The following is a 15,627-nucleotide window of genomic DNA, read 5'->3' on the forward strand; positions in this document are numbered from 1 at the left end:
GAAACCTCTGCAATTTAAATATGTTAGAGTGGGAACCATATTTTGTTGAGAGTCCTTGAGCCAATAGATTATATATACTTCCTTAATTTACTAAATGTGATTTATATTTAGAAACCTAAGTTTAAGGATGTTAAAGTGGGAACCATTATTGGGAGTCCTTGAGCCAATGTATCTTGTCTGCGTCTCCATGGGCATGAGGCTTTTCATGTGGTCTACTGCTTTACCCTCTTTTGTCGTTGATTCTCCAACAATACTATTGTGGGTGATTGGTTGATTAGGAGTTCCACTTTTGCCACTTTGCTCTCCCTTTCTTAACAGCATTATCATTTTCAAAACTAACACAAAACACCTGCCCATTTTTAATTTATTTAAATATTTTTATTTTATTATTTTGATAAATTTATTTAAATAATTAATAAAAACTACTAAATATTTAATAATATTACCTGCCATATAATTATAACTAATTTATTTTAATTAAATTTTCATTTATTTTTCGCATCAAAAAAGACATTGAAAATTTCAAATTTTCACATTTCCAGCACAAGAATGAAAACTTCAGTTTGATCGATGCAGCCCTTTTTCGCATTATACATTTCAAACCGCATGTTTACCCGACTCCGTAATTTACATGATATTAGTGGTGGAGATTTTCATTTTTGGGCCATATTATTTTAAGGTATGCTGTGGATTCTATGTGGTCACAAGAACACTCCAAAGGTGTCAGTTTCAACTCATGCATCGTGTATGATTCAATCCAGAAATCTTTTTGTTTCGACGTGGCCGAGCTCGTCATAAGTGAGGTTAAAACCAAAATTATATAGGTACCGTGTGGACCTTTAAGTTGATTGCAGATTTTCTAAATATTATAAATGCAGAAAACTTTTGACGTGTTTAAGTTGATTGCAGATTTTTTAAATATTTCAGGATTTAATAGACATAAGTGTGGTCAAAAAATTGACGGCGCCCATATCCTTCAGATATCATAATATTTCATGAATCTGCAATCAACTTAAAAATGACCGAAAACTTTGAAAAACAACTGAACATTATATTGGTAAGGAATCTGGTTATCAAATGCACATTATTTAGCATTAACATCGAATTATGATTTTGTGGTACATCCTCTGCTACATGCTAATAATAATAATTATACCTCCTTCGATTTTAGGTCACACAGTATATGTGGATATGGACGAAATTTCTGGCAAATCAGCAGAAATCACGGAGATGAGATTAGGTAAAGATTACGACATTAAATCCATCATGGACGTTGCCAAATTAGCGATTCAATGTATTTAATCAGAACCATCCTCTGGGCCGAGCGTCGCAGTGGCCGAGATCAAAGAGGCTGTCACAGTTTTGAGGATAAGGCTGCTCTAATTTCGGAGATTACTATCGAATATGGCGATTTAGCTGCAGCCCGGCCTGTTTATGTGGAGATTCCAGTGGACCCAGAGAAATTGACTTGGGTTAAAGCGGCTGGAAGCGACCTATGACAGGTCAAGAAGGATAATAAGTTCATATAATGGCTATCGATACAGTGTACACTAGTATAGCAAGTCAAACACATTTTCACGATGACTGACCTTAAGGTAGTGCAGCGAAAAAGACGCTTTGTTTTCGTTGTTAATATTGGCGTGTAAGATAAACCTATTTTCCATTATCAAGCGATAATGGATGCCAAGCATATGCTTTCTAAAATTCAAACATTATAACTTCGTTTATTTTACACTTCCATTTCAGTGCATGAATTCCTTAAATGTCACTTGCCATGTCTAAACGTGTTGATAAATGTTTTGATACATTGATATCTCTCAAAATATTTGAGTGGTTATAATATTTTGAATGGTTATAATTTATTACTTAATGTAATATGTGTTTTATAACTTTTTTTTGGTTGGTTATACTTTACAAGTTATTTGCTTTTTTAGATGCATGAGATCTATCTTAATTTTTAATCACTTTATGATCAGAAATTTATTGCGATTTTTTTTAATAGTGCGTTGAAGCTTTAATGCTAAAGATTTTCTTAGTTTTAAATTTTTTTCCCTATGTATTACTTGATTAACCTTTCTTATTTTTTTGAATTTTATGAGCTAAGTTACCATTGTTGGCTTTTATATTCTTATTATTTTTTCATGATTTCTGTTTAGCATTGTTTTTTTTCCTAAGATTTGGTAGAGTGGGTTGAAGCTTCAAAGTTAAAAAAAAAGTAGCTTTAATTTTTTAATTTTTTTTACATTTTTGAATTTTATGAGTTGAGTTATAATTGTTGGTTTTTATATTGCTATTATTTTTTCTATAATTTCTTTTTAGTTTTTATTTTTTTCTTTAAGATTTGGCTATCAATTTTGCAGTCACAAAATAATGTGATCGCAAAATAATTCGATCTATTACTTATCATTTAAGCAAAGTGTTTGATGTTATAATTCAACAATAATCATCAACAAGTGGGGGCTAGTGAAATCCATAGAATGAAATTTTTACTAATGCTTAGAGTGAATTTCACCCTAATAACCTGACACCCTAATTTCGTACTAGGCCCCAATTTGCAAAGATAATGGGCTTCCACTATTAGGCTCGAGTAATAAATTGATTCACATTTTGCTCCTTTACCTCCTCCTTGGTTGATTTCTATTATGATGGTTGTCCCCTATTATGATGCTTGTCCTTAAAGCGCAGGAAGCATCCCTCATAAGGCTCTATTTGTTTGGATTTTTTTCCTTCAATATGTTCTTTACCTTGACCTCCTGACACCCTAATTATCTGACAACACAATGCACATCATATTCAAAAGGCACATTGTGGTACTCTCATGATTGACCCCTTTGTATCAGGTAATATTTGCTCATGCATCATTTTTTCGCCTTGGTAACTTAATGCTCTGATTCTCTACTAGCTATCCATGAGTATGGCTAGTGGGCTTCCATTGTCAAAGTATTTGTAGAGATAATTTCCCTCCTTTCTCCCTTAATATCTAACTCCCAAAAATTTTGTTGTATGTCCGAACCACATGATACATTAATGTCATCCCTTATTCCCCCATGCTTATTCAACTTATTTCCATCTCATCCAGTCTAGCATGTCACTTGCCTCTCCTATGTGATCCTGACAATGTCATCATGCCATATATACCTAGCATAAGATATCCTTATTTTTCTCACCATATGAATGAATGAGGTAAGTTTCACACCCCAAAGAACTAGCTAAGCACATAGTATGATGGTGGTATAAAGAAATCACTCCTCTTTTGGCTTAATGTATCTCTACGATTTTCTTAATGCAGCTAATGGCAACCCTATCCTCCAAAAGGGTAAAGTAATATTGATGAACTATGATCCACATGAAGGAAAGATGGAATGTATATATACTATATCAAAAGAAGATAAAATATTAATAAGGAGATATGAGGGAAGCGAGATCTTCCCCATAGGAGTTGTTAGGTCGAGTAATCACATTGAATGGTGACTCACTTAACACTAATGGCCCTCGGAAGGTGTGTCCTTGTTTATAAAGCATGTCATATTCTTCACAATTACCTTCATAGTAACCAATTAACTCAAGAGATACATTTCCGTTCATAGCTCTTATTTCTAACTCCCTAGATCTCAATATGAAAATTCTAAGATCATTTAGAAAAGAAACTCTAGCTGGGAAAATAAAGGGATGAAGCCCATGAGTGAGTTAAGGTGGTAGAGATGAAACTTTGGGAAGATTGCAAAACCAAAGGGAAAATTAAAATCTAAATATACTCTTATATTTGGAAATGGAAAAAATGAGATTGACACTAAAGACATGCGAAAAAAAGGTTTTCGTCATAACCATAGGGAGGGGTTCTGAGGAATTCCATGTTCTTGTGTTGAAGCCAAAACCTTAATTTTAAGGATATATTTATTGGTTTTATTTTGATTCTTCCTTTTTAGGAGAAAAAGCATGCATGAGGACATGAATCACTTCGTTTGTAGTAGTTATTGTTCTCTATATATTTCCTAGATCCAACCAAAGATGGGGAAGGATAGGCACCACCAATTTAACTCAAAAGAAGGTTAGTTCTCTTTGAAATGTAGGTAATGATGTAGTTTCCTTTAGAGTGGATAACTTATATTCCTTAAAAAAATATCCCATGAAACACTTTAATGATCTGTAATCATACTTGTTACTACATAGTGAGTGATGAACACCTCCGAAAGATAGACGAGATCAATGGTATTCTCACATTACTTTCACTAGGTAGTTTGAGTCTCCAATGTCATGACACGTGTTCAATCCATGTGGTATGCTATTGGGTTTTTGGATCCTTTAGCTCCATCTTCCAAGGTCCTTAGGGAAAAAAACATATTTTACTCTAGTATGACACTATTTTAATAAATTTCTAAACATCTATGTGTGGAACTTGTAAATCCTCTAATGATCAAGACTCACTTAACACTTGATCGTATGTCACCCCAATCATTGGGTTCATCAATTGATTGAAAAATTCCACTATAATTCCAAATACCTATTGATGAGCCTCTAAATTACAAATAAATTAAGGCCCATGATTGTAAATTAGACATAAATTAAGGCCCATATGACCATCCTTCAACACATTAAACCTCTATTTTTGCATTATATAATGTATTTTTAACTTTAATATGTTCATTACGAAGGTTTATGGATAATTGCATATTTGTGCCTAATATTAATTATTTTTGTGGAATATTATGAGAATATTGGGCAGATTATGGAGATTTGGAGCAAGAGATAATCTCGGGACCTTCTCCCTACTACAGGAGGATCAATATTAAATAATAAATCAACAAGATATTATGGAATTATGGCACAAATTGTGGAGCTCCAATGATTGAGAAGATCTAGGAATGTGTCCCCTGCCATTTAATGCAGATTCCTAGTATTGGGAGCCAGATCCACTAATCAAGGGATTTTGGTGGGGAAAAATTCCTCATTTCATGGGGAATTCTTCCTAATCATTTTGTATAAGTACCAAGTCAAATTTTCCTCTAAGGGTTGATTTTTCTTAGTCTTCTTGTGGAGATAACTCATATTTTTGTAGCTCCACTACCATTTCTTGCAGGGATTTAATTGCATTGATGGATATAATGGATATTGGTGGCATGTTCAACTTCTAAACCTTGGTCTCCTACATAGGAATTTGAGTTTCCTTGGTCTTGGCCATCTGAAGAGCCTCAGAGCCCTTTTGTATCATTTATTTTCTTCTTTTCACTTCCTATTCAAATGAATCTCTTGTTCTTGTCTTTTTTCTATTTGTGCATTTAATATTAATGATTTTTTGTTGTAGGATTGGGTTAAACAATTGAAGTTATTTTTCGGGATCAAAACAATGATTTCATCATTGGAACAACTTTGGAAGGTCATAGTAATCATTGAGTTACTTGGATTAGTTTTTTTATTCCCAAATCTAGATTTCTGGAAGTCCTCTGCGGAAAATAACAATAAATATTTTCTATTTTTTAGAGCATGCTAACGAGATTCAATCGAGTTGATTACACTTGAATTAGAAAAAAAAAACATTCTAGTTAATAAAAATAGTTACCCCATTTCATTTTCACTTGATTAGGTTAGTCATTTGATAGATTTACTACCTCACTAGTTCTTGAATTTCTAGATTTTAGACTAGAAGTTTTTTGCCATTTTTTAGCATGCGTTAACAAAGGTATTTTTGAGTTATTCCACTTGGAATGGAGACCTAATACATCCTAGTCAACAAAAAAAATTCTCCCATCCTATTTGGATTTGATTTTGTTGGTCATTCAGTGAATTATAACTCCCTATAGAAAATATGTTGCTTCCTGTAGTAAACTACATGAAGCATTGTAGCATCCTTCCAACATGTATATACTTGCCAAGATTCACTCAAGAAGATTTGTTATTATACCTTGGGGTTGAATAAATACCCATAGGCTCTAAATCAATTATTAGGGAAGACTAAATACCACTTAGGACTTTCCTCTTTACCCATGCAAAACATATCAACGATTTGGGTTGATGGACATATTTATGGATTAGATAATACACTCATGATTTTATTCATTTCAACATCCAATGAAAGTTGTTAATGGACCTAAGATATTTTAAATGTAATGGTTGACATTTAGTTCACGATCTTTACTTTATGCAATTAGAATATGTTTCTTTCCTTGTTCTTTCTTTCTTGCAATAGGTTAAGATTTCCATTTCGAGTATTTCATTTTCTGCAATTAGTTTAGGATTTGATTTCATTACCTGCACTCCATTACATCATGACATCAAAGGAACGATACATTGTATACTACACATATAGTGCTGATATCTTTTAGGTTTGTATGAACCCCGGGTTGATAATTAAATATGGTAGCCTTGGGAGTTGCAACATTCTTGTTGAAATACCGGGCCTCATCACTTCTTGGTGCAATTGTTGGGGAGGTCTCAAAGTATTGATTGTTTTCTTTCCTAGTTGATTCATTTCTTTTACTTTCTGCAAAAACAAAAAAATATTTGCATTAAGCATATTTCATTTAAAAATTAGAAAAGTGCATTGAATTAGAGTTTTCATTCAATCATAAAAATAAAAAAATTATCGAACACTAACCACCTGCCCCCCCACCCCCGTTTAATCACATGGCGCAGTAAGAGCAACATCACCATCCACTTTTATAGGTAGAAGAAGAAGAGATGGCAAAGAATGTAGAAGAAATGGATGGAAATTATGACAATGAAGAAGATCCTCTTGGATTTCCCATTCAAGATACTGATGTTACTGTTCATATGAAGAACATACCTCCATCTTTTCTTCCAAAATTTCATTGTCTAAGGTCAGAGAATCCGGAAACATTTATCTTTGAATTTGATATCCTTTGTAGATCTTATGGTTACTTATTAAACACTCAAAAACTGAGATTTTTTCTGACAACATTGAAGGATAGAGCTCTTAAATGGTTCATGAGTTTAGGGACTAATTCAATAAGATCATGGAGTGAGATGAAAAAGATATTTCTAGCAAAATATAAAGATCATGATTGTAAAGAATAAATTTTTAGAATGAATCAAAAAGAATATCAGATCCTTGAGGATCTAATAGAAAGGTTCATGTATAATGTTAAGAGGGAAAAACTACAACATTTAGGATCTGACACACTAAAACCCTCTTACTTAGAACAATTAGGGATGAGTGGATTGATTTCATTGATATTATGAGCAGAGGTGATGTATACCAATTATCCTTTGAAGAAATTTTTGAAACATGCAAACACATACCAAGAGGAAGGGAAAGAGTAAGTAAATCAGCATCACGATAAGTAAGTCAAGCTAAACTTGGAAATTTGTTTGATGACTTTCAAACATAAATTCTTAGAAATCTAACCAAAAAACTAGTAATGTTAAGAATGCAAGATGAAGAAAAAGAAAATTTCGATATTTGTGTTGTCCATGTAGAATCACATGATGTTAAATATTTTCCATCATTACCAAGGTTGAATGAAGTTTATCAAGAGGACAATGGAGCAAGTCAATTGTCAATGCAACTATGTTATGTAGCTCCAAGAGGACCATGGTAGCATATTCAACCTGATATGATGCAAGAGCCTAATTCAAAATTTCAACCTAATGCACATCCATCTCAAACTAATTGTAACACACCCTTTCCTTGGAAACCTTGGCCATCTCAACCCAAAACAAATCTTGGCAACAAGATTGGAAAGGAACTTATGGGAGACATCAACAATATCCTTAATATCCTCCATACCCAACTCCATGTTATCCCTACCATTCACCTCCACCACAACCCCAACCCCAACCACATCGATCTCAAATATCCACTCCCACTCCAAACCCACACAATGAAGTAGCTCAATCCACTTACAATGCTGAGGTACAACACTTCCAAATATATAATCTTGATCTCAATGGTATTCATCTCAGTTCAAGAAGAACATTACAAAAAATATATTATCTTGATGACATTGAAGGACAACATGCAGAAAAAGAAGATTCAAAAGATAAGAGCAAAGAATCATGGGCTGCACTTGATGAAGAGCATACATCAAAATCAAAGATTGAGAAATCTCCCTCATGGTTACAACCAAATCCTCAATGTATTCAAGAGAACAATCAACAAAAAGAGGAATATGTGAAGGTCATGTTAGAAGAAGACATGAAGAATGTTCCAGTTAAGAAAGTAATCCAATGGCATCAAAATTATATTGAGGTTTGGTTCCAGAAAATCAACAAAATGGAGCATCACTCTCTTCATAAACTGTGCTTGATATTTTCAAAGTCAAATCATTTGGTCTATGAAATTCAGGTACATGTAAAATCATATATTGCAAGCCTACATATCAATTTGTTTGTCATATTGATGTGCACATGGATCCATTGGAAGTATTCCTACACTTGAAAATGATTTTTTTTTTTTTTCAATTAGAGTAGGATAGGAAAAGAAAAAAAAAAAGAAAAATAAGAGAAAAAATTTAAAATCTCAAGAGAAAACCTCCTTTAAGGCGCCTGAGATTGGATCATTGATTGAAAACCTCCATGCGGTGGTCAATGGGTTGGAAAAAAAAAGAAAAAGAGAAAAAGAAAAAGAAAATATCTTAGGTGAAAACCTCCTTTGAGGTGCCTAGGCAGGCCTACGAGTCAAAAACCTCATTGAGGCGGCCAGTAGGCCTAGAAGAAGAAAAAAGGAAAGATTAAAAAAATATTTGCTCCATGTATCTCTCTGATGAATGTAGGGGCTCTCCAATATCTGCAAGAAACAAAAACAAGTTGGCATCAAAAAAAAAGAAAACAAAAATTGGTCAAAATTCTAGTCAAAGGAAGGCAAACATGAGCTTTCTCCTCCTTTGATCAGATGGTCTAGAAGCACCAAGCCCATGCCAGTTCATCACCCTCTTATATTTCCACTATCCATCCATCATTCCCAATCTTCTCCCATTCATTTTCCTTCTTGTCCTAAAATACTATAGGAATGCTCTGTTTTACTACAGGAGACATAAATACATAGAGCAGAAATTTAATTTTGTCATATCTTGAAAATGATGCATCCATTTTCCAATATGTTTTAGGTGGAGATGGATATGAATGATGGTAACATGCTCATGTGATTTTAGGAAATTCTAGGCACAATTTTTGAGAAATCAACCTCCATCACCTACAATCATTTTTGAATTTTCTCAATATTTGTGCCTCCATTTAAAAATTTGTTTCATGGGGAGATGCATATGGATGATGGTAACATGCCCAAGAAATTTCAGCAAATTCCTATGCATGATTTCCAAGAAATCAACCTCCATCAATTTCAAGCATTTTTAATTTTCTTGAGATTCGTGGATCCATTGGCCAAACTTCTTTTATGGGGAGGTGCATAAGGATGATGGCAACATGCTTAGAAAATTTTAGGTCAATCCAGTATACCATTTGGGAGATATGGTTTTAAATAAGCTACTACAGGGTTTCCTGTAGTACTATGTCTTAGTCCACTACAGGAAACATGTTGAAAGCTATAGGAAGGTACGAAAGGTGAAATAAAATGTGGGAAAGGTATCTAATGGTGGAATAAGGTATAACAGAGGTGAGAATCACCCATGGCCAAGCCCAACACTTCAAGAATGCCAGATTTGACTAATATAGCTTGATCATGGTAACTTGAAGACAGAGGTTTAGAATCACCAAGCTATTAGGACCTGTGCAAAAGAAAACAAAGGAAATTATCACTTCCAGAGGACCATAGATCGATCATCAACTGAACTGCAACATGCATGCCTCTCCAACAACCATTAGGTAGGTACAGGTATGCAATATTCTTGACCTCTTCTCTTGAGCATATTATAGTTAGAAATTTGCTTTCAATGCATAAGAGATGAGGTTTTATAAGCTAAGGATGGGTTAGCAATATCGGTTTCCTTCAACTAGTTAATTGTATCTCACTCCTTCACTCCTACAATCTGAAAAAGCCAAATTATGGAGGGTGATGATTTCGAGGAATGGGGACAATAGTTAAAAGAAGAAATGTCCACACATGCCAAGTCACCACAACACTCCAAGCCCTTCATCCACTTGATATCCACTATTTATCCATCATTTATCTATCCCATTTAATAAGTAAATAATTAATATTTTTCAAGAACAAACCCTACACTCTGTCTCACCCTGAAAAATTATTGAAAAAACACACAGAGCACATCCTCTTCATTTTCACAAACCTACACTACTACCTTTGATCCCTAGCTCCATCCTCTAACCGCTATACATCATTGCTCATCACTCCCATATAGTTAGAAGGCCCTAAAAGAAAAGGAATGACTGCTACAGGAAGGTAGAATGCTGCTACAAGAAGGAAGAAAGGAACAAATTGTGCTAAAACCGAAAATGGTAGTGCCTAAGAGAGACCTAATCAAAACAGAGAACTCCAAAGCCATTAGGCAATAATTTAGGCCACAAAATAGAAAAAGAAGGAAAGAAAAGGCAAGAAGGCATTCACCACCAAAATAAAACTCAAACTACAGTGATGAAAAGAGGCTTTCCAATAGGTCTCTAATCCCTTTATAGCTTTTTTATAAGGCCTAAAAGATGTTATAGAAAGGGGAGAAAGGCGTGGAAGTCAAGTTGAGGGCCGACCCTAGACTCAGACTATCATTTTTGCTCAAAATAGGTTTAAACAGGCTGCTACAGGTTTTCCTGTAGTACTACAGGAATTGCTACAGGGTTTCCTATAGAACTACAAGAACTGTTACAAGGTTTCCTTTAGTTAGTATAGGAATTACTACAAGATGTCCTAGTTCTCATCTAAAGGCATTTTGAAGGTTTTAGAGGTGTCCAAATGGTGGGAAAAGGTAGCAGGAGATTAGAAAAAGATGTGTAAGACCTTGCCAAACTAAAAAATATTCAAGAAACCATCTTGAATAAGGGGAAGAAGGCAGACTAATGGTCTCAAGAAACACTATGATTTTTTCTATGCACAAATAGTTTTGGAAAAATGAGGGAAAGTGGAATGAAGGTTTCAAGGGAGAGGATATGAATGAAATGGATGTACAAGCCAACAAAGTTCACTTCAAAGAGGATAGTATGTTTTTTTCTTGAGAGATTGCTAAACAATCATAAAAATAACGACTACATTTTGTGCTTGTCCTTGCTGAATTTATAGCCAAGATTCTTAAGATAAAGGATTGAGGAATGCACAAGAGAGAGGCCACTAGGGCCATGAATGAGGCAAAATTAGGTCACTAAGTTTTTCATAGGATGAGCAACACTTTTAGCAGGGAGAGTATGACGAGCCTCTAAATTAGACATAAATTAAGGCCCATGTGACCATCCTTCAACACATTAAACATTTCTTTTTGCATTAGATAACGTATTTTTAACTTTAATATGTTCATTAAGAAGGTTTATGGATAATTGCATAGTTGTGCCTAATATTATTTATTTTTGTGGGATATTATGAGAATATTGTGCAGATTTTGGAGATTTGGAGGAGGAGATAATCTAGGGACCTTCTCCCTACTATAGGAGGATCAATATTATATAATAAATCAACTAGACATTATGGAATTATTGCACATATTGTGGAGCTCTAATGAATGAGAAAATCTAGGAATGTGTTCCTTGTCATTTAATGCAGATTCCTAGTATTGGGAGCCATATCCATTAATCAATGGATTTTGGTGGGGAAACCTTGCTCCTTTCATGGGGAATGCTTCCTAATCATTTTGTATAATTACCAACTCATATTTTTTCAACTCCATTATCATTTCTTGTAGGGATGTAATTGTATTGATGGAAATAATGAAGATTGGTGCCATGTTAAACATCTAAACCTTAGTCTCCTCCATAGGAATCTGATTTTACTTGGGCTTGGCCATTCCGGGAGCCTCAAATCCCTTTTGTATGATTTATGTTTCTTCTTTTCACTTCTTATTCACATGCATCTCTTGTTCTTGTCTTTCTTCTATTTCTACATTTAGTATTAATGATTTCTTGTTGTATGATTGGGTTAAATAGTTGAATTAAGTTATTTTGTAGGATCAAAAGCATAATTTCATCATTGGAGCAACTTTGGAAGTTCATAGTAATCATTGAGTTACTTGGATTAGTTTGCTTATTCCCAAATCTAGATTTCTGGAAGTCCTTTGTGGAAAACAACAATAAATTTCTGCTATCTTTTAGATCATGCTAACAATCTGCAATCAAGTTGATTCCACTTACATTAGATCAAAAACAAATTCTAGTTATTAAAAATTATTACCCAATTTAATTTTCACTTTATTAGGTTAGTCATTTGATATGTTTACTAGCTCACTAGTTCTCAAATTTCTAGATTTTAGACTAGTAATTTTTCGCCATTTTATAGCTTGGTTTAATAGAGGTATTTTTGATTGATTCCACTTGAAATGGAGACCTAAGACATACTAGTCAATAAAAAAAATTTCCCATCCAATTTTGATTTAATTTGATTGGTCATTAAGTGAATTATAACCCCCTATAATAAATATGTTGTTTCTTGTATTAAACTATAGGAAACCTTGTAGCATCCTTCCAACATGTATATACTTGCCCAGATTTCATCAAGGAGCTTGGTTATTGTCCCTTATGGTTGAATAAAGATCCCTAGGCTATAAATAAATTATTAGGGAAGACTAAAGAGCACTTAGGACTTGAATCTTTACCCATGCAAAACATTTTAGTGATTTACGCTAATGGACATATTTATGGATTGGATAATACAATGATGGTTTTCTTGATTGCCACATCCAATGAACTCTGTTATTGGATATAAACTCTTTGAAATGTAATGTTTTATATTTATTTCATTATCTTTACTTTATTCAATTAGAATATGTTTCTTTCCTTGTTCTTTCTTTCTTGCAATAGGTTAAGGTTTCTATTTCGAGCATTTCATTTTCTGAAATTAGTTTAGGATTTGATTTCATTACATGCACTCCATTACATCATGACAACAAAGGAAGGACACATTTTATACTACACATATATTACCAATACCTATTAATTTTATATGAACCCCGGGTTGATAATTAGAATTGTTAGCCTTGGGAGTTGCAACATTCTTGTTGCAATACCGAGGCTCATCACCTATCCCTCATCGTGTGTTGATGATCACTATTAAGTTACATACTATAATATTGTGTCATTAGGAAATTGAAATCTTTCCATTAATGTAGAGAACACCATTTAAATTTCACCGATAGGCACACTCAGTCTTAACTCATGTTCCATTACTATGGAAGGATAACACATTTATTTTAGAACATCGCCACACTAATTTTGGAAATAAAACCTTAATTGGGATTTGTTTCAAAATAATTATATTTTCAAAACATCAGGAAAGAGTCTCTAGATTACTTAAAGAAATACGCCATACTTTTGCATGAAAGGCTCAATGATGTAAAACTTGCCTTAGGTTTACTAAGCGTATTCAGATTTGATCATCCAAGGTAGGTTGATTTGTATATATACTACATGCTTAACAACTTGCCAGTTATATTACCAATCTTATATCTTGATTAATTGTGATTCATTTTTCTACAAGAAGGAAGGCATCGTGCTTTGGCCAACTCCAAGAAATAGAGAACTACCAGAGGTGGAACATATCTAGGAGAATCGAAGGAAGAAATAATAACCCTAATGTAGGAATGATTTTGGATATGTTGCCAGAAAAATGGATACTTTGGTGTTTATCAGAAATATATGATGTAAACTAAATAATACAATGAAAATATCAAATTTTAAAACATGTTAGTTAAGTTTAGCATGTTTAGAAAATTTGACACTAGATGTGAAATCTAGATAATCAAAACAAATTGCATATCAAATTTTATAATAAAATGATGTTTAAAAGTGATATGTTTGCCTGACGGATTCAATGGTTGGTGTTAAATTTTAACCTAATAGTTATAGTCATATTGGAAAGAATTTGTCTTTATTTTAATTTTAAGCTTCCCATTCAATGAGATCCAATGTTCACCATTAAACTTGAATCAACAACATTCGATCCAACATTAGATGTGAACATGCCTAAGTTTTAAATGAACGTGCACAATCGATATATTTGATGATCCACATTAATTCAAACATGTCCAAGTTTACATTCAAACATGAGCATTTGATATATTTGATGATCTACACTAATTCAATCATCCAATAAGGAATCATATCAAATTTAAATTTACATGGATTTTACAAAACTCATACAATATGATAGAAAATGGAACTACCATCTCTCAAACTAGAAATTAATATCCCAGGATTTGTTTTAATATAAGTATTTTTTATATTTATATAGTAATAGGTCACGGGTTCAAAATGGGATGTGGGGTAGAGTCTGTATGCCTTTGTAGACTTTAGTTTCCAAATCATTGCATATCAGTGGGTCCCTTGTCCCACAAACAAGGGGGTCTCATACACCAATTTGGTGTCTGACTTGGTTGTGACCTTAAAATAGGATATCACACCATATCATTATGACCCAAATTTATTTATAATGTATATTTCACAAATATTAAAATTGATAATATGTCATTTTACCTGATTTTTTAAGGAAAATCTAACCGAGTTTAAGTAAAAGTATTTTCCCATTATATTTGTCAATTTGAGATGGTTTGCATGGAGTTACAAAAGTTTGGAATAGAGCTATTTTTCTACCACAAATGCTTCAGGAAGTCATGTTAGGTCTAAATATACTCAAATTTGATACTTTGTTGTTATTATTAGTCTGTACACTCTAGGTTGTATGGACTATAATAATCGATTTTGGATTATGTCTTACTTGCTCAGAAAATCCTAAACTGATTTCGAGCCTTTTAAAATAAAGTTTCAACGAATTATATAATTATTTTTCAATACTTTTTTTATGAATTTTCATGATTTTAATGAAAGTTTGAGGCTTGAGGTCTTATTTAACCTCCTCCGAAGGCACCAACCCTATTAGCTACTAGGATATACAATAGCTTTAATGATATACACTGACCATGATGAAGGGGATTTTTCTCAGTAAAGTAATGCAGCCATACTTGGCATTACTTCAGTAACAATAAATGCTATGTTAAGTTTAATTAACTCCTTGTTGCATCTAGGTATTTATGAGATCTAGGCCTGGACATCTGGGTTGTGATATTTGGGATTTTCTGGTGACCATATATGGCCTCTTCCCCTTCCTTTACTATGGGTTCTCTTACCTATCTTCCAACTTTTTCCTGCCTCTGTGGGATCAAGGTAACAAATTCAATTTGAAACTCAATTTGGGATGTTTGCAATGGAATTAGTTGTTGGTGCTGGAAGAGATGCTCTAGGCTTTACTATTTCACCTGGGTTTTGAATTTCATGAATTTCCTTCCTTTCTCTTGGGGTTTTAAGCTTGTATGAATTACTATGAATTGAAAATGGATATCTGGTGTGTACATTAATTTGTTTTTTTGAGGAAAATTCTTTTTCCATGGTTATGGACTAGCTACAACCTACAACAGTGGAATAACTGTTGTTGTCTATAGATATTGCTTCTAAGATGTTTTCTATCAATTTCTGTTGAGTTATAGAATTACTAAAAGAATTGAAACACTGGAAACAAGAAAGAGAACAATATAAATACTCTTTCAATCAGAGTGTGTAATAGTTAATCAA

Source organism: Pinus tabuliformis, chromosome 3_1 (genome assembly GCF_031772625.1).
Source record: "Pinus tabuliformis cultivar Carrire ecotype Pingquan chromosome 3_1, CPIR1, whole genome shotgun sequence".
Classification (NCBI taxonomy): Eukaryota; Viridiplantae; Streptophyta; class Pinopsida; order Pinales; family Pinaceae; genus Pinus; species Pinus tabuliformis.